At 39.8% G+C, this 19133-nt stretch overlaps 1 protein-coding gene across 3 annotated transcripts in view; it reads left to right on the top strand.

Moving 5' to 3' along the window:
* Positions 1–283: 283 nt before the first annotated feature.
* The window catches only part of LOC137273145 (uncharacterized), a 41360-nt gene continuing 22510 nt past the window's right edge, over positions 284–19133 (top strand). The window contains exon 1 of one of the 3 annotated variants that reach the window (XM_067805615.1): positions 284–428. The gene's annotated coding sequence lies outside the window, so the exon portion shown is untranslated. Of the gene's footprint in view, positions 429–13503; positions 13715–19133 lie in introns of those variants that run through there. The other 2 variants (XM_067805616.1, XM_067805617.1) reach the window with 2 other exon arrangements.

The raw sequence follows: 19133 nt of genomic DNA, 5'->3' as shown, positions 1-19133 counted from the left end.
TTAATTTTGAAAGTAACCTGTAAGAAACCGGTCACTGTGTTTGAAGATTACATTTATGGTCAGATCAAAGACGGATCAAACACGGATCACATACGGATCAAATACACAATTCCGTAACCTTAGTAATGTATAATTTCCCGCTTTGTGCTGTCACGTGGGGAGGTTCTCGGATAGTGGCCCTGCAAGAAATCGAGTCGCTATTGCGCAAGTGCGCAACGTGATAACCAATCATATTACGCAGTGGAAATACACACGATAGCTAAAAATAAATTTGGGAATTACCACATTTCCAGGGACAAAGGTCCGGCGATGCCACGAAAACAAAATAAGCTCTTGTGGACCAATCAATGTGTATGGATCATAAAAGCTTGTACGATATTCAGATGACTGACTCTAGTGATAAATTCTGTTCGACAGCTACTGAAAAGGTAAGTACCATATCCCAATGATGTATTCGTCGGCTAAAGGTGCAGGATCTGGCTGGTAAATGAATGGAATCTGCCTTGGCATACTGTCTCAATTTGTAGACGATAACATAGCCTCAAACGTTCAGGGGAGGATACAGCTTTTCGAGAATGCGGTGGTGTGAGTGTGCCCACAGTTCAGCAAAAGGCGTGTGTGTGCACAGAAACTGTTGATTGTCACTCGTTTCCACGAGCGTTTCAATAGTTGTTTATAAACTTTCAGGGCGGGTGGGGAAGGGAGGTGGCCGGGTGGGTGGGAATATGGGGTTTGAGGGGTGGAGTGAGGTGGGGAGGTGAGGTACGCACTTATCTGGATGCTCCTTGGCCCCTATGAACGTTCCAGACGTTATGGTATGTGTTGTAGATCATGCCCGGTACTCTCTGTTCGTATCATGCGGCAAAAAGGCATGGATACTAATGCCAGTGTACCTAACATTCATGCAGTCAAATGGATTTATGTGTGATTTTTATTCTGAGAACAGGTATAGTTACTTGGCCGAAAAAAACCTACATTTTGTAATAACGTGAAATAACTAATTACTAAATATCGGTTTCAGAGTTATCACGCGAATGCATATATCAATAAATGAAGTCTCCCATATTTCTTCCACAAGACGTGATATGTATTATGAGACATGTAACCAGTGAATGTGCCAACGGCATTTCTAACAATTCAGACGGATTATGGTTTTGTAATGATTCACTGTGGCTACACAAAAATATATAAGACATCACTATGTCTGTAAATAAATTGCAATCATGTTCCTGTCAACGGGTACCAGAAAACATGCATGAATAACCAGATAATTTGGAAAATTTGGACAAAAAACAGAGAATTGTCTTTCCCGAGTTATATTAATTACATAATTATTTAGATAATTAATTTTATGGAGGAAAAGATACTCTGTCATTTCCTTCACGAGTTGGTTATTGTTTTTATTACCCATGTCAATTTTGGATATAAAATAACTCTGAAATGACAATAGCAATCCCTCTACACGGAAACCTACGATGTGGGGAATCCCCATACCCCTATATGACTGCCGGTTATTTTCTGAAACAGAAACAGGTATCACTGACTTGTTTTACTTCCTAAGTGTAGGACTAAAACTTGAAGCATATGGTATTTACAATACAGTATTTGACAACATGTCATTGCTGAGGAAGACGCTGTGTCAAGTAGAGACCCTTATCACCAGTAATAGCGGGTCCTCTGGACTGGCGCTTGAAAGTTACATTGCGACTTTGCATGAAGTTGTTATCCAAATGTCAAGAACGTTTACGGTATATGTTATGTTCAGTGTATTTAAGTAATTTACAAATCGCGGTACGGTTTTCGAGGTATATACCTTCAACAAATAAGTTATATATTGTGTCACCCATTATCTGTAATTCCCCAATTATGACTGATTTTAAAATAAGTCTTTTAGTATTTGTGACGTACTTGTGTGTTTCTGTTCTGTTTAAAGAAAACTGTTCTCACAACTTGTAACTTTAGTTCTAATGAGCTGTTAAAGCCAGTGAAAAGAAATCTCTCATTAAATACGCTTCCCTTTTCACAGAAGCCATGTAGGACAGTGCAGCTTGGTCAGCGTGACCTGATCAAGTAAATACTGATGCATTGCGTGACCGTGTCACAACTTGTTGGGTCTATTATTGTGAAGGGGTGCGCCTTTATTTATCAGTTAATTGTCAACATGTGTGGCAGCGGAGACGAGGTCGTCGTTTAACATTCTCTGCTCCCCTATGTAATGAAGTGAACTCGACCAACCGGGTCAAACTTGTATAGAGGAGGTCAGGCCAAGCTGAACTACGTGTATATGCAATACATTCTCCGTGATATTACGTAAGGGCTTGGAAAAGTTATTTGTAGTGGTCTGAAGCACACATATCAGTTCCCAGACCAAGGAGGTTTTATGGCAAACAAGGTACCCCACTGGTCGGTTTTCCACACTGACAGGGTTTCAAAATCAAAGGAAGGATGTTTATTTAAATACATCGGAAAAATAAACCCTCTACAAAATGCAACTTAAATTGTACCCACCAGTGGTTGCCATGCAACGTCGCAAAAATTCATCTACAGCGCATCTGTTATCTCTACAGAACACATGCCAGGTGATTGATTGGCTTACCTTTGCATGTGTTTGTGACAGGACCACGCTCACATCACGTATCCCCCTTCCTCCCTGTACATGTATTTTAGTATCCTTGGGATCATTTCTATCTGATAGCGATGCACAAACATACGCTTTTGGTATACACGTAGTCGGTAATGGAAGATGAACACTACTATGAACACATATTACAAAGGTATACCTACAGTAGGGGCGATGCTGTTTAAAAAAACACGTTAAAATCCCCAGATTTGTAATAAGAACGATGAAAAGTATCATCTCTGACAGCCAAAGAGCATTCCCAATCCTTTTTGAGTATACAGTCTATGCCATTCTGAAACATTTACATTAAAATTACCGTCTAGGCATAACAACTACCCATTTCCTGTTTGATAAACGAGACACATTGTAACTACATCACCGGGTTAAGATCACATCACACTTTAGATATGTGTGACTGGTCAAAGCCCGTGAGAGTCTCAACACCACCAAGGACAACTAGACTGTACCTGTTCTTTGAATGTGATGTACCTGGATATGGCTGCTGAGGTCACCGGGACCTTATTGATCAGTATTGCGAATATAACGTCGTACCTGTGAGAGGAATGATGACAGAAAGGTTATTATTACTGCTGAATAGGTGTCACTGTGCACTTCAGTAACATTCCCAAGCCACGAGGGGAAAGGCAAACCCCGCGTGTTGTCTGACTGTGGCTGTTAAGGTCACGATGACACAGTTGACTTACACAAGTCAGTGTCACGATAGTGGGTGTAAGAATTTGGATATGGACCACTCCAATACCAGTACAAGGAACCCGCTATTTATGGGCTATATCGGACAGATGGTATAATGTCATTCAATATTCGAATGAAATTAAATGCTGACAATGCTGTCGGTGCGAATGTTTTCGTATAATAATCATATGTGTGATATTCAAGGATGAATTAATATCAATAATTATTGGTCAGATATGTTGACATGGCGTCACAGCTTCACCTGTAAGATCAACTGGGTCAGTGTTCAAGATAAATGTAAATGTATTATTGTGGATAAAAAGTAACCTCCTGAAATTTGTCACGTCACAAATTGAAAGTTGTGCAGTATTATATTGATGTGTAAATAACATGTTAAGCTAACTGAAGTACATGCGCCAGATTTGTACTACAAACATCCAACAATGTATTTAGAAATTGCAAATGTCGCAAACAACCCAGTGTATACATTATACCATGTAGCTATACTACGTTTTTATCGTTCCACGAGACACAACTGGTTATACACAAACGAACAGGTGACTGCAGGGACATATACCTCGAACGATAAGAACGGTGAACTCGTTCATTCTCTGTTTACAAGTTCGACTTTCTCAACACAGCAACACTAACGGGATTATTACAAAACCTGCAATCATTTATGCAGATGCACGTGGTGCTGTGCACAGAGCACACAGCTAACGCCCAACGCTATAATCATCTGGTTAGAATGATCTCGCTCTGCTGTGCAAACAGCGGTATGGGCAATATCAGACGCCTATTGTTAAGCCTGTTACTCCGCAGTTTGTTTCGATACTTGAATACAAAAAGCTAAAAAAAAAACAAACACACAAAAATTCAAGTGTAGTTTGCTTAGAACGTGGGTAATAAGGGACATGCCATGCCTTCTTGTTCAATACTAATTTTACGTAACTAATGAACCTTCAGTCGTATTTGGCCGTGTGTTTTTAATCGGATAACACTGGAGGTTCCCTTGTTTCGTAAAGCTGATGTTGAGCGATAACTGATGTAGTATTTCTATTTATTGTCGTAACTGCATTCGAGCCTCAGCAGATCCCCCAACAGTTGCCTGCTATGTATGGCAGTTTCACGTTGTCAGGGGTAGTCTCGCCACTCGCTTCGTCTGTCCAAGGATGCTACGTCAAGGAGTGAGGAGTCATTCATGTACGGGCGCACATACATTCAACGCAACACCAACTTCTACACTGCATTCGCACATACATTCAATTCTGATACATTTCATTTTTTAATGGTGTATGGGTGCATCTTTACCTTAAAAATATCATTTGTGGGCTATATGGTGTCGTAAAATGAAGAATAAACGTTCACTTTGTATTAATATATGAATAATCTCTCTCTCTCTCTATCTATCTATCTATCCACACACACACACACACAAACACACACATAATGTATCAAATTAATATATTTGTTGCTAAATGTAACATAATCATGGCTATTTATACATTCACCTACAATTGTGAATGGTTTTCTCATAAACGGTAGTGTGGTACTAGTCATCAATACAGTGTGAACATATACATACATGCAACATATGTCATATTTCACTTTCTTAGTAAAGTACAAATTCTAGTACTTTTTTCGGTTGAGTCCCATCCGGGATTCGAACCCGCACCCTCAGAGTCAGGCACCTAATCGCCAGCACACAAAGTCAGCCGCCTAGCCCGCTCAGCCACCGCGACTTCCACAAGAAAGTGAAATCCCAAATATGACATATGTTGCATTTGACCACTTTCTAAATGGCATCGTGTAATCATATACATACATGCTTACATCATTTTTCAGCTGTGACAAGATCTGGGAGGCGAGCGGACGGAAGTGACGTCATGCGTGACCCATTTAAATTGAGTTCGGGTCCGATCAGTCTGTATTACAGTTGGTCTGGCCTCGTTATATAAATACATTTATAGATGGGGATATGTCCTGCTGTCGTACTGGTTATTTTTAACACTATTTGTCAACAATGTGACGATGCCCCATCTAGGATTCCATACACTCTCACCAAATATGTCATCTGGAAAGAGAGTTGTCAGTTTTCATGAAGTTTCACGAGTCAGCAGTTTTGAGGCTATATGCGTCTGAGATAAGTGCAAAGTATGACGGAGCCAACTTTCTAGAAATCTTGTGTGCTGTGTTGAGACATGGACATTTTAAGGGACTTCCTGCATGGTCGACTGAAATCCCCTCCGCGACTTCTTTCGCACGTACTGGTACGCACTTGTAGGAAAGGTTTATGAACGGCACTTGTGCCTCCCAAATGAACCAGTCAGCTGACATACATATTAGTGTTATTGTTTATATCCTTCGTCAGAAACAGCCGTGTTGCGTCAAGCCCGTGCTTGACCTAGCATAACCTGAGGGTCAAGAAAGATAGACTTGCACAGGCTCTTCCTAAAGTATGCACATTGATTTTGGATCTTCTTCGAATGTTGGAATGTTAATATACCATCTATTCACCTATGTACAAGTCCAGTTGCTTCACTTTACTGTGTCTGCATATCTATGACTGTATGTTTTTGGTTTCTCTGCTTTATATTGTATTTCCGCTCTGTGGGTATTCTGAAATATTTAAACGTAACATAATGTTTGTTTTTGCTAACCGATAGCCTTTAGGGAAACTTAAAATATATTTTCCACAGTATGAAATCATGAGGCATTATACTGAACTAAACCGCAGCAAACAAACGTTGCAGTTTCGTTTACAAACTTTATTTTCACGCCTCTCATCTACGCATTTTTCTCTCATCTACTGAAAAAAAAATTTAAAAAAAACACCCCAGATATTCATTCTCCAGGCTACGTATTTTATTACGTCAGACAGTGAGTGTGGCTTTACGTGGATCTCAGCAATACTCAAGCACAATAATCACTCAAGCACAGGACACAAGAAATGGACTTCACAAATTGTACCACTGTTGGAAATCGATTCAAACTGTCACCAGCCAGTCGGGCTAGTGACACAAGAATGTCACCTGCCCACAGACTCCTTACTGGCCCGAATAATTCATGATATTTTATCGACAATAAAACAGCACATATGAGAATAGTTAGAGTATTCATTTCACAAATTAATTGTTTCAAACTATTAACTCTGTGCCGCTGACATAGGTGGGACAAAGTCATCAATATCCCACGCAATGGCAAAATAATCTTCATGAATATGTCTACAAGTTATGATTAAGTCAAATGTTTTGGCGTGTATATAGGAAAGTGGGCGAAGAGTATTGAAAGGTTTTTAAGCTCTGCTCCATAAAGGAGCACTATTACCAGCTTCAGCTGAAGCCAAATTTGTTGCCGTGCAAACAAAAAACAATATTTTAATCAGAATTCCAAAACTACCAAACGGCACCGGTTTACCAATAGTTATATCTGTGTGCCACGTTTAGTGAGGAAATACTGAACGGTTTTAAAGATCTGCTCCGGAAAAGACAAATGTGCTTGGACGCACGACCTGAATGTATTTCAATATCCCACACAAAACACGGTGTGGGGAATAATTATCTTCATATTGAATTATCTTTAACGTCACATGCAACGCAAAACGCAACTTTGCAAACTCTGGTTACATTTTGGTTTGGACTTACAGTAACAAATTATCAAAAAATCAAATTCAACCTATAAAGTTAAAATAAACAACGCGAAATCGAAGTTCAAACGATTCACTAATTTCACATCAGCGGTGGGATGAAAAGTGGTTTCCAAATGCGCAGTGATTAGGTTCGCGCGGCTTGCCCCAGGAAGGCGACTCCGAAAAACACGGCAAGCGATGCGTGCAAGGATTATCGCTGCGGTCGATGTTTCTTGTGATTACATCTTAGGTCTGCAGTTATAAATACACTGGTCCCATGTGAGACTTTTCTCCAACTGCGACAACAGTCTCTGAACACGAAATACCTAGAAGTACTGAATTTGTCCATCCTTAAGAAGCTCTTGTCCACTGCCAGCATAAGCGACCTTGAAGGCCTTTCTAAATTACTGAATAATATAGTTAACGCATTTAAAAAATGAAATATTATTGTTATCTTGCATCCTACTATCATCCAATTATCTCATGTACCACCGTAAACAGTTTCTAGAGAAAAAAGAGTTCAGTTCAGTTCAGTTCAGTTCACACTTGGTAGTCTGTCTCACAGTCCCTGAACCACATTATTTTGCCCCCTGCCAAGCCTTCTCTGCAGTCTTAAATAAAGCGAGTCTAGATTTCCTTAGGTTCATGGGTTCAATCTCTTGTCTAGCTGGGGCTCCTTTTTCAGTTTAAATGAGTTTGTTTGTTACTATCAAAATTATATATATTCAGAGACTAATCCTAGTGTACATACTTGGTTGCAGATTTATAAATTAAGTTTTTTTGGAAGGTATAGCGTTAGAAATGCTGGTTTCATCGTTAAAAATTGCTCAGCTTGAAAACGGACATGTTTTAATACACGTCTATAATAACATAGAAAAATGTGTTGATTGTAACAAGCAGTCTATGTCACAGACAAAACGCTATGTGTCTGCCTGCCTGTCCGCTAATGACAACATGCAATACAAAACTTCAGTCACTGACCACATGCAATTTGAACTGAACACCTATCAGTCTATACACCATAAACAACTACGTTGATTTATGACTCGTGCACCTGAGTCCTGTCCCTGTTACATTATGTAATTACACAGACAGGCTGGTTTGATACTTGTACACATGAGATGGTATTATTATATCTGTGGGTTGTAAACAAACTGCATCCAGTTTCTCGGATAGCTTGATAGGGCGGAACCGGTGCCAACTCAACCATTTTCAAGTTCTGCTTTGTACTTGGACGAACGACAGTCTCCAGCTACGAAGTAGTTCACTATCTCAGTATTTGTTGATTTGATCGACAGCAACTGCAGAGAACATGTATTTACAAAACCCAACATCTCTGTATACACTCTTTATGGATAACAACTTCTTCTAGTGCATACGATGCGACGTTTCGGTATGGATCTTATACCGTTATCACTCTTGCACGACAAACGTATATGAATCCATACGCTGCATCATATATAATAAAAGAAGTTATTATCCATAAAAGTGTGCGGGCATTATATTCTGAGGTAAAAGCCACTTTTTGTGTGCTTAATGGGCACTTTTAACGACATGATGGAATACGCAGTGAAGCAATTGATTCAGTATTTGTTGAGTTAGAGCGAAGCAATGTCAAAAACTGCGAAAAACAAAGGTGGTGAAACACTCCAGCTCCATGTTTGATTCCATCACTCAAACACAACGACAGACTTCCCATGCAGCTTACCCTAGGGTATTAATGGCCTGAGCAGGTTTATGTTTATGTATGACTATCAAACACTAAGGTGTTCCCAGACGTTTTGTTTGTAGTAAATCATAGATCAATGCAATGGAAAATATATCATGTCTCTTGTGAAAGTCAAAGAACAGTAAAACTACTAGTATATCATAGATATTAAAGTAAAACTAGAATGTTATCATAAACCGATATTATTATTTACACAACACAATATAAAAAAATGGCTATAGGTTGCCAACAACTGAAGGTAGATAACCATGCGAGAAACCATGGACACTTATAGGACCTTTGCTCTCTGCATGGACCCTGGATGGATTAACATCACAACAACCCCTCCCTAAATCTCAGTTACGAATTCAGTCTAATAATTTCGAAGTAGCTTGATATATTTACAGAACATCAAATCAGAATTTATGTAATAATTCAGTTTCTTTCCTTGTGATGGAAAAATCAGTGCAGCCAAGCTTGATCGTGATTCTGGCTTTTGTAGCAACGGATGGAAAACGGAGGATCTCCAGCTTTCAATAATTATTCATGAGTTTATATCTTGAATGGCCAGTGCGACGAGATGTCGTATAATGACCTCCTCAAATCTGGACTGACAAAACAATAGGTGTAACCAATACAAGGTTTTATTTCTGTTAATATTTTATATCTACTCGGGTGTCCCACCCTTCTACATCAAATCACGGATATAAGATCTAATGATAGCTTTATAATCTGAGTAGAATGCCTCTGTGTAAGATAATGTTGATTAATCAATGTATTATCGAATAACCTTTTGGAAGATTTTTGTTTGTGTGACGCAGGTGATCACGCCTGTATTGCTGCGATGTCATGTTCAGATTGCTTATAGCCGATCTGGATTCATAAGCCAAATGGGAATAGTTGTCAGACAGAGTGGTGCTTCCAGTGATAATATTGAAATACATTCATAATCTGATCATCAAATTCACGACGACAAATACATAGGGAGTAGACATTGTAGTGTTATGTTGCAATTTAGCTGGCTGAAACATCGATGGTGTGTTTTTGAGTATATGAACAGAACGTCATTGTTAATGTTTCTTTTAATTGTAAAGTACATAAATATAGATGCGCATTAATCGCTTGGTTTCATTATGCCTAGCCAAACAGAAACTTGGCAAGAATTTACAACGACTGCCCGTACCTGTACACGTCAAGTATATAGTAGTGCAGACATACACTGCTGGCATGCGCAATTGTGTTATAGTTGACAAGCTCTATCAAGGACATTTATGAAACAAAATCAGAATGAAGGCAGATATTTTATGTCCATGCGCGCATGTGCAAAAGATAATACTTTACTTTATTGAATGTTTCCCTTTACATTAGTCAGCGTAGACAATCATGACAAACCAGTAATGTAGCAATTAATTGTATTCAGACACAGCAAAAGAAGAGAAATGGGCAGTTTACGTTCATTAAAACATCCCCCAAATAAAAATCTTCCTTCCATCCAAAATGGCAGGAAGCAGACAGCTTTTCGTATGTGGAGTTCCATCACTAAAGATATGTATGGCAAACTATGGCTTCAACTGAGCAATACTCATTTAAAATGCACGCAGTATTTGGAAAAAGAACTCCCGGACAGTCTTTCCTAAGTTGAAGTTTTTTGATTTTTTGCAATAAATACTTTAAGTAATTAGTTTCAAAGGCAGGTGTGGCATATAATTCAGAGTTGTCTTTGCAAGGGGGCAGTCATTATTTTATTTCAGTAAATATCACTAAACCGCACTTTTGTTGTCTTGTTTTAAGCCATGCATTATTGCATTTGTACAGTATTATTACAATTCAGTGACAATTTTACCTAGTTCGATTTTACAAATATCAGATAAAATATTTTCTGGACGATTTCTTTAGAAATTACTATTTCAGTAGAATTAAGTTGTGAGGTTCTGGTTTTGAAGATGGGTGATGATAATACACTAAATTTGCGTTCATAAAATCTGTTATTAGAAATTCCAAAGTAATGGTGACACATCAATAGTCTTGGGTTACAAGCCCGTGGCAGTTATACTGCAGATGGCAATTTACGACCGTCGTCGTATGATCGGAATAATGTAGCATATGTTACATATGGGAGTACACTTTCCTAGTAAAGTCCACATTCTGGTACTTGTGTTGGGTTGAATCCCTTTCGGGATTCGAACCCACACCCTCAAAATCAGGTACTTTTAACGCCAGCCGCCTAACCTCCTCAGCCACCGCGACTGGTGATTAGGTGCCTGACTCTGAGAGTTCGAATCCCGGATGCTTGCAGTCTTCATGCTTAAGGCCATAATGATGTTTATCCATGAGTAGTAATCGTGCAGTAACCCGTGTTTTTAAGATGAGTTCGAAGACATATGTTAATGCAATGAAACCACAATTGTATGGATTTAGATAGTAACTGTAACAGATTTTGCTCAGATTAAAAAAGCTCGAACTTGTCAACTTACTTAGTAAGAAAGATGTTGAGTTGGGTTTTATAACTATGATGTACGAGGGGATGTCAATAAGTTTTGAGCCTTGAGCATTTTACATACCCAGGTGTCGCAGCCTATGGTACGACATTGAACCTTGGGGTGTAGCAGATGTGATATATACGTTTTGGTATCCTACTCTCAGAAGTTATTGAACAGCTCACATTGACAGAAAGAGACCCCCCTCACGGCAGTGAAAATGAATAAAATTGAGTATAGAGCAGTAATTAAGTTTTTAGTTCTTGAAGGAAACTCAGCGAAGAACATTGAAGAAAGGCTTTCAGCAGTTTATGGGAAGTCTTCCCCTTCATCTGCTACCATCAAACAATGGGTCAATGAACTTAAGCATGGTAGAGAGAGTCTTGAAGATGACCCCCGTCCAGGTCGCCTAACAACAAGCACTAGTCAGGAAAAACATTGACAGAGTGCATAGATTTGTGCTGGAAAATCGTCGAATCACACTTCACGAGTTAGAGGAGACCACAGACATTTCACACGGATCCATCGAGACATCTCGTCATGTCTAAGGTGTGCGCAATGATGTGTGCCAAGAATGCTTACAGATGAAATAAAGTAAACAAGGGTCACCATAATCAACTCCATGCTAACCAGATACAACAAGAATCCAGAAGATTTTCACTTTAGGCTAGTAACCTGTGATGAAACCTGGATCCACCACTATGATCCTGAGAGCAAACAAGAATCCATGGAATGGAAACATGTCACTTCTCTCAGGATCAAAAAGTTCAAAGCCACCAGATCAGTGCAGAAGGTAATGGCGACAGTCTTCTGGGATAGCAAAGGCGTCATCCACATAGATTACTTACCAAAAGGAAGAACAATGAATGGGGGATATTATGCTAACTTGTTGAGGCAAGGGCGACAATAAATCAAGGAGAAGTGCCGGGGCAAGATCAGACGTGGTATTCTTCTACATCAAGACAATGCTCCAGTACACATCTCTCGCGTTGCAGCCGCTGCTGTCCAGGAATGCGGGTACGAAATCTTGCCGCATCCCCCCTACTCTCCAGACCTGGCACCAAGTGACCTGTTCCCAAATCTCAAGAAACACTTGCGTGGTCGCAGATTTCAGAATGATAATGAGCCTATTGTTGCTACTGAGGCTTAGTTTGAGGACCAAAATGGCACCTTCTACAGAGATGGCATCAGCGCCTGACAGAAAAGATGGAACAAGTGTCCTGACTCACAAGGGGACTATGTTGAAAAATAAATGTGGTTCATACCAATATTTTGTGTTTTTCTATACAAGGCTCTATGACATCCCCTCGTACAACTATGTCGCTTTGTTGGTAATGTCCCGATGGAATTGCTTTCTAACAAGGGCGATGACGCCAGGAGACTACCCAACGTTGCCATTTCATGATTGTCAAAGTTAATAGAATGTGGCCACATGGCCGCTTTCGGTACGTTCCCCTTCCATATCCTGATGATACGATGTCTGTACAGAGACAACGGCCATGGGTAAAGGTTAGAAGAAGACGGCGCTCGTGAAACTATTGAACCATTTCCTCAAGGTGCAGTTCTTGGAAGGGACGTCTGATCAGACGACGTACCATCAGATGTCGCAGCCTCCTTCTGATGGCAATGATGGATTGTCTGAGAGACTTCCATTCACTATTGCAGTTCTTTGTTGTTGTTTTTCAGACCGGTCTTGCCAGAGGAATTTACACCCGTGCATCAAGGTCATTGGTGGTCCCCTGTCTGACTGGACTTTGACGACACTTTACTTCACGAACAGTAGCTGCAGATGTTGTAGCCCTTGCAATAACATTCAAACCATGCCATTCCACCAACGCATGCAGCTCTTGTACTGCACGTAAAAGAACACTTAGCCAAGCAGGACATATGGGTGAACCACTTCTACTCTGGATAAAGCAGGAAAGTCCCACGTATGTTGCCTAATAGACGACACTTCACCACTCATGAACGTCTTGTCAGGAGGTGGTGTCTTGTGGCTGCAGAACGGGGTGTAACAAGATGCAAAAGTGCAAACAGTCCTCTCTTTAAATGTAAATGTACTGGACTCTACAAACATTTAACCAGACTATGTAGGCGATTATTATTTTGGGTACAATTTCACTCGATCGGTCACTCGATTGTCTGGTCCTAATTTCATATTTACAGATCTCTTTCTAATTCCAATATTTTTATTAATAAGGCAGGCTTCAAGAAACAAAAAAAAAACTATAAGTAAAACATAACAACAGAAAAATATCTCTACAAAACGAGCGGGTAAAGAGCCCAGTGGCTATTTCATTTGGGCCGTCACTCCTGTGACCAAGCACTTTGTCCCTGACACAGGGAGGTGGCTGAGACACGGGACGGCGTCATATCGTTATTAGTTCCTTGTGTCCGACTCCAGCGCGTTATTATTTTCCTGTGTCCGACTCCAGCGCGTCGCGATATAACGAGGCAGGCTGCACCACTGTACTATCATGGATTATAGCACGGGCAGTCATTGCCAGTATTGAAACACTCACGGACACGGATGTGCACCTGACGCCGAAGTACATCTGACTCGGAGGTACACCTGACTATTTCCCCAGGTAGGCACATCACTCTGGGGTCCTTTTCTCAAAACGTGCGTTACTTTGGAAACCTTACTGTTGTGGTTACTACCCATCTCATTATTGGTAATTTGTTGTTGATATGGAAATGAACGCTATTTTACAGACTGGTACACACCTTCACATATGTCTATAGTTGTCAAGTTTCAGTCGCATGGATGTTTGCTTCTAAGCACGAATCAACATTTAATCACAATGGTCTTCGTTTCATGAAGAATACGGATAGAAATCTTATAACCAATTTACACATGACCTCTCTCACGCCACAGCAGTATCTCAATCCGCGGCACGACAGTATCTAAATCTCTGGTGCTTAGCATCTTTGTAAACTGTTTAATTTGCAGTACTGGTTAACTGTGGTGTGTTAATGCTTTAGGGTAGTTGTCAAAGCAAGGGCTTGGTGCCCACTGTGTCTGTTGAGTCCAGTGTTCTATGCACTGCGTTACTATTGATTACAATGGCGTGAACCTTTGCTCACTACTACCAGTCAACAGTCGGCAATATCAGGTTGAAATAGTGTTCAAGTAACCACATAGAGTATCTCACCTAGGCAAAACTTTACAAATCTTGATAAAATAGTCTTGAGAGGCCGCTAATGGGATGGGTAAGTCTCTCTGATTTGGTCTATTTATATCATGACATCCCAATTGCGTAGATTAACGCTCTTGAAGTCACTGGATTGTCTGGTTCAGACACGATTATATACAGACTTCCCTTTGTAACATACACAGTCCAACCTGCTGCTGTATCATCTGTACCTGGGCCGGAGGCCAAACATGCTGAATAAAACAATTGAGATTGACTTCTGTCATATAGCGGCAATATTCATGAGTGCGAAGTTAGAAACCAGCATGTTCATCTTAATGCACATAAGACATTTTTGGAAAATGTTTCGTAGCAATACCGGCATGAATATATGGATGGCAATATCTTCAATCGATAATGGCTACTAACGATTTCGGTGCAGAAACGTTCCACAGCAAAACATCCTGATATGCAAGGACATTGGACTGAATGTGTCCCCGACAGAGGAGGCCGTTGTTCCTATAGGATACATACATCAGGCAAATCAAGTCTTGATTAACATAAACATGCACCGGTAATATTGCTATGTGGGGCGGCGTTCCATAAACAATCACACAAACATGCAGACTGGCCTAGTGATGAACGCGTTTTCTTTTATCAGCAAAAAACCAGCGGCCAATTCCAAAAAGCGGTTTAAATGAAAAGCCAGTTGCAACTACCATACTTTACCCTTGACTGAAGTCTAAGTCAACCTATCCTCAGTGCTTTTCGTTACACTCCACCACCGAGTCTAACAAAACCTTATGAGAGGTCGCGTCATGTAACCTTTGAGATTGACCAATCAGAACACAGCTTACCAAATCTCGAAAGTGGACATTCACACATACCTTTTGAACTTTTTATCTCGAAAAGGTTCCTACCCGAACGATTCCGAATGCTATTTAGTGTACGATCCCTTCCGGGTGATGCACACGTTACAACCATGACAACAGTAAGTAAAGCCCCTGAAAATAGTGTTTTTGGCAATATTCAAGGATGTAATCTTGCGGAAATATTGGCTAATGGTAACCATATCAACAGAACCCCAAGTCATATATACAACTGGTTAAATAACTGTGTTATATACAGATTTTTGTTTGTGGAGAGATCTGTGCCGGTAACCTGAATATTTTGAAAGTCCCTGCGATCCCTAAATAGTAGCCGTTGTTTGATTGGTTAAGTCTATTTAACCGTCTCGCGTTTGATTGGGCGGTTATAGGTAGCTGAAAGCCTACCTGACGCGACCTTCTACTAGGTTTTGTTAGACTCAGTGGTGGAATGTAACGAAATACACTCAGACTAAGTTTACTTAGCCCGCCCTTGACTGAGGATAGTCGTAGATTTAAGATCACTTTGTGAATATTGGTCCAGATATATGCCCCCCGAAAGGATTTGCTTCTCTACACGACATTAAGAGGGTGACTGTCATAACACTCTGTAGTACTTGCTGGGCTGGCATGATGTATAAACACATCTAGCACGATCTCTAACGTACAGCACGATACACACGTTATATCTCAGTGATAGCATGACGTATAACTATGGATAGTATTACCTCTAGATGATAGCACGATACACACGTTATATCTCCCTGATAGCATGATGTATAACAATGTTTGATATGGTCTCTAGCTGATTGCACGATACACACGTTATATCTCCCTGATAGCATGATGTATACTAGTAACTATGGTTAGTATTACCTCTAGATGATAGCACAATACACACGTTATATCTCCTTGATAGCATGACGTATACTAGTAACTATGTTTGGTATTATCTCTAGAAGATAGCACGATACACACGTTATATTTCCTTGATAGCATGATCTATAACAATGTTTGATATGGTCTCTAGCTGATTGCACGATACACACGTTATATCTCCCTGATAGCATGATGTATACTAGTAACTATGTTTGGTATTACCTCTGGATGATAGCACGATACACACGTTATATCTCCTTGATAGCATGACGTATAACAATGTTTGATATGGTCTCTAGCTGATTGCACGATACACACGTTATATCTCCTTGATAGCATGATCTATAACAATGTTTGATATGGTCTCTAGCTGATTGCACGATACACATGTTATATCTCCTTGATAGCATGATCTATAACAATGTTTGATATGGTCTCTAGCTGATTGCACGATACACACGTTATATCTCCCTGATAGCATGATGTATACTAGTAACTATGTTTGGTATTATCTCTGGATGATAGCACGATACACACGTTATATCTCCTTGATAGCATGACGTATAACAATGTTTGATATGGTCTCTAGCTGATTGCACGATACACACGTTATATCTCCTTGATAGCATGATCTATAACAATGTTTGGTATTACCTCTAGATGATAACACGATACACACGTTATATCTCCCTGATAGCATGACGTATAACAATGTTTGATATGGTCTCTAGCTGATTGCACGATACACACGTTATATCTCCTTGATAGCATGATCTATAACAATGTTTGATATGGTCTCTAGCTGATTGCACGATACACATGTTATATCTCCCTGATAGCATGATGTATAACTATGGTTAGTATTACCTCTAGATGATAGCACGATACACACGTTATATCTCCCTGATAGCATGATGTATAACAATGTTTGATATGGTCTCTCGCTGATTGCACGATACACACGTTATATCTCCCTGATAGCATGATGTATAACTATGGTTAGTATTACCTCTAGATGATAGCACGATACACACGTTATATGTCCCTGATAGCATGATGTATAACAATGTTTGATATGGTCTCTCGCTGATTTCACGATACACACGTTATATCTCCCTGATAGCATGACGTATATCTATGGTTAGTATTACCTCTAGATGATAACACGATACACAAATTATATCTCCTTGATAGCATGATGTATAACTATGTTTGATATGGTCTCTAGCTGATTGCACGATACCTACACTATGTCTCCTTGGTAACATGATATATACATATTTTAATAACAAATTCATAGAATGACATGTATCTAGCCTATAGCGTGATGTACGTTTATGTCGTAGTTGATATAAGAAATCTACATTATACTTAGTTGATTGTATGGTATGTATCTGTTACTTATTCACTGATAGCATGATATAAGGCGTAGAGATAACTTTTGATACCTTCGTAGATGAGCATACCTAGCTTAGTGTAGGACATACACAAGACCTTTCATCTCCCCTTAATCAAATCAAGAATTAGCAGTAACTTCTGGGACGTTTGGTCGTCGAAACAGGTCACATGCGAGATGCTATGTTCAACTGCAACGCCCTCAAAACGACATCACTGTAACTGACACATACATGCGGCCCGTGTTGGGAACGATTCTGAAGGATCGGCTTATACCTGAAGCCTGCGGCAGCAGGCCGTGTGATTAATCATGCAGGAGATATCTGGTGTAACGTGACATAATGTGAAGTAAATAGCGTCATTATTCCGATGTGTGCTATGTCCTATCTTCAGCGTTAACACAAGAGTCTGGTTGGAGGTAATGCTGTCATAATACATTTCATTTCTTAAGCAATTCTCCACCGACAGCCATGCACCACAGGGTTCATGACATATTGGACTAAACAGTTTCTAAATATTTCGATGTATTTCTTTACCGTCACTCTCTGAACGTGTTAGCTGGTGAACGTCATAAAATATATCTTTAACCCTTATGTACTTGTAGTTTACTTATCAGTTATCTGTAATGTAAATGTAGTTGTTCACAGTCACATGAACCCCCGAATTTAGCAAGAGAAAGGTAATTTTGACAGTTGAAAACATTATCAGTAGTTTGATGTTTGCGATGTTCCCTAAATCGGGGGACCGCTTTACCCGGTAACATATTCACGAAGCTTCTCTACAACGAAAAAGAGACCATGCGGTGATGAAACTAAAAATGCTTTATGGTTCAACTTCTTTATAATACAAGGTCACAACGTTTCGAGACAGATTCTAGTCTCTTCTTCAGGTGAAGTGAGGGTAAAACTGAAGGGATGTAATATATATACACATAACAGTAGATAGATAACAATGGGTAACAAGATATACAGGTTCGTATTAATTGATGTACAGGCTTCGATTGATTGGCGTGCCGGCTTGTATTGATTACGTTAACGAGTTACAGGTAAAGATGTTTGGATAGAGGTTAGTCACCGAGGAGAAGGTGGTTCCATGCATTGGGTAGGTAAACACCTCCGTCTCTATTGATTGAGGGCTTGTTCCGCTTGATTGCAATGGCTTCCAGGAGCTTCCGTATTTTTTAAGTCATTGGCGTTCCTAACTAATGTCCTGGTGTTGTCCCAAACAATCTTGTGACTGTCTCGAAACGTTGTGACCTTGTATAATAAAGAAGTTGTACCATAAAGCACTTTTAGTTTGATTCCACCAACTTCCAAATGCCTTTGAAACAAGTTATGCGATGATGGTTGCTGACATCTTATTCATCCTGCCTTATATAAAGCACTTTTAGTTTGATTCCACCAACTTCCAAATGCCTTTGAAACAAGTTATGCGATGATGGTTGTTGACATCTTATTCATCCTGCCTTATATAAAGCACTTTTAGTTTGATTCCACCAACTTCCAAATGCCTTTGAAACAAGTTATGCGATGATGGTTGCTGACATCTTATTCATCCTGCCTTATATAAAGCACTTTTAGTTTGATTCCACCAACTTCCAAATGCCTTTGAAACAAGTTATGCGATGATGGTTGCTGACATCTTATTCATCCTGCCTTATATAAAGCACTTTTAGTTTGATTCCACCAACTTCCAAATGCCTTTGAAACAAGTTATGCGATGATGGTTGTTGA

This window comes from Haliotis asinina, chromosome 2 (assembly GCF_037392515.1).
Source record: "Haliotis asinina isolate JCU_RB_2024 chromosome 2, JCU_Hal_asi_v2, whole genome shotgun sequence".
NCBI lineage: Eukaryota > Metazoa > Mollusca > Gastropoda > Lepetellida > Haliotidae > Haliotis > Haliotis asinina.
The sequence above is the reverse complement of the archived record's forward strand: the minus strand, read 5'-3'. Positions and strand labels throughout refer to the sequence as shown.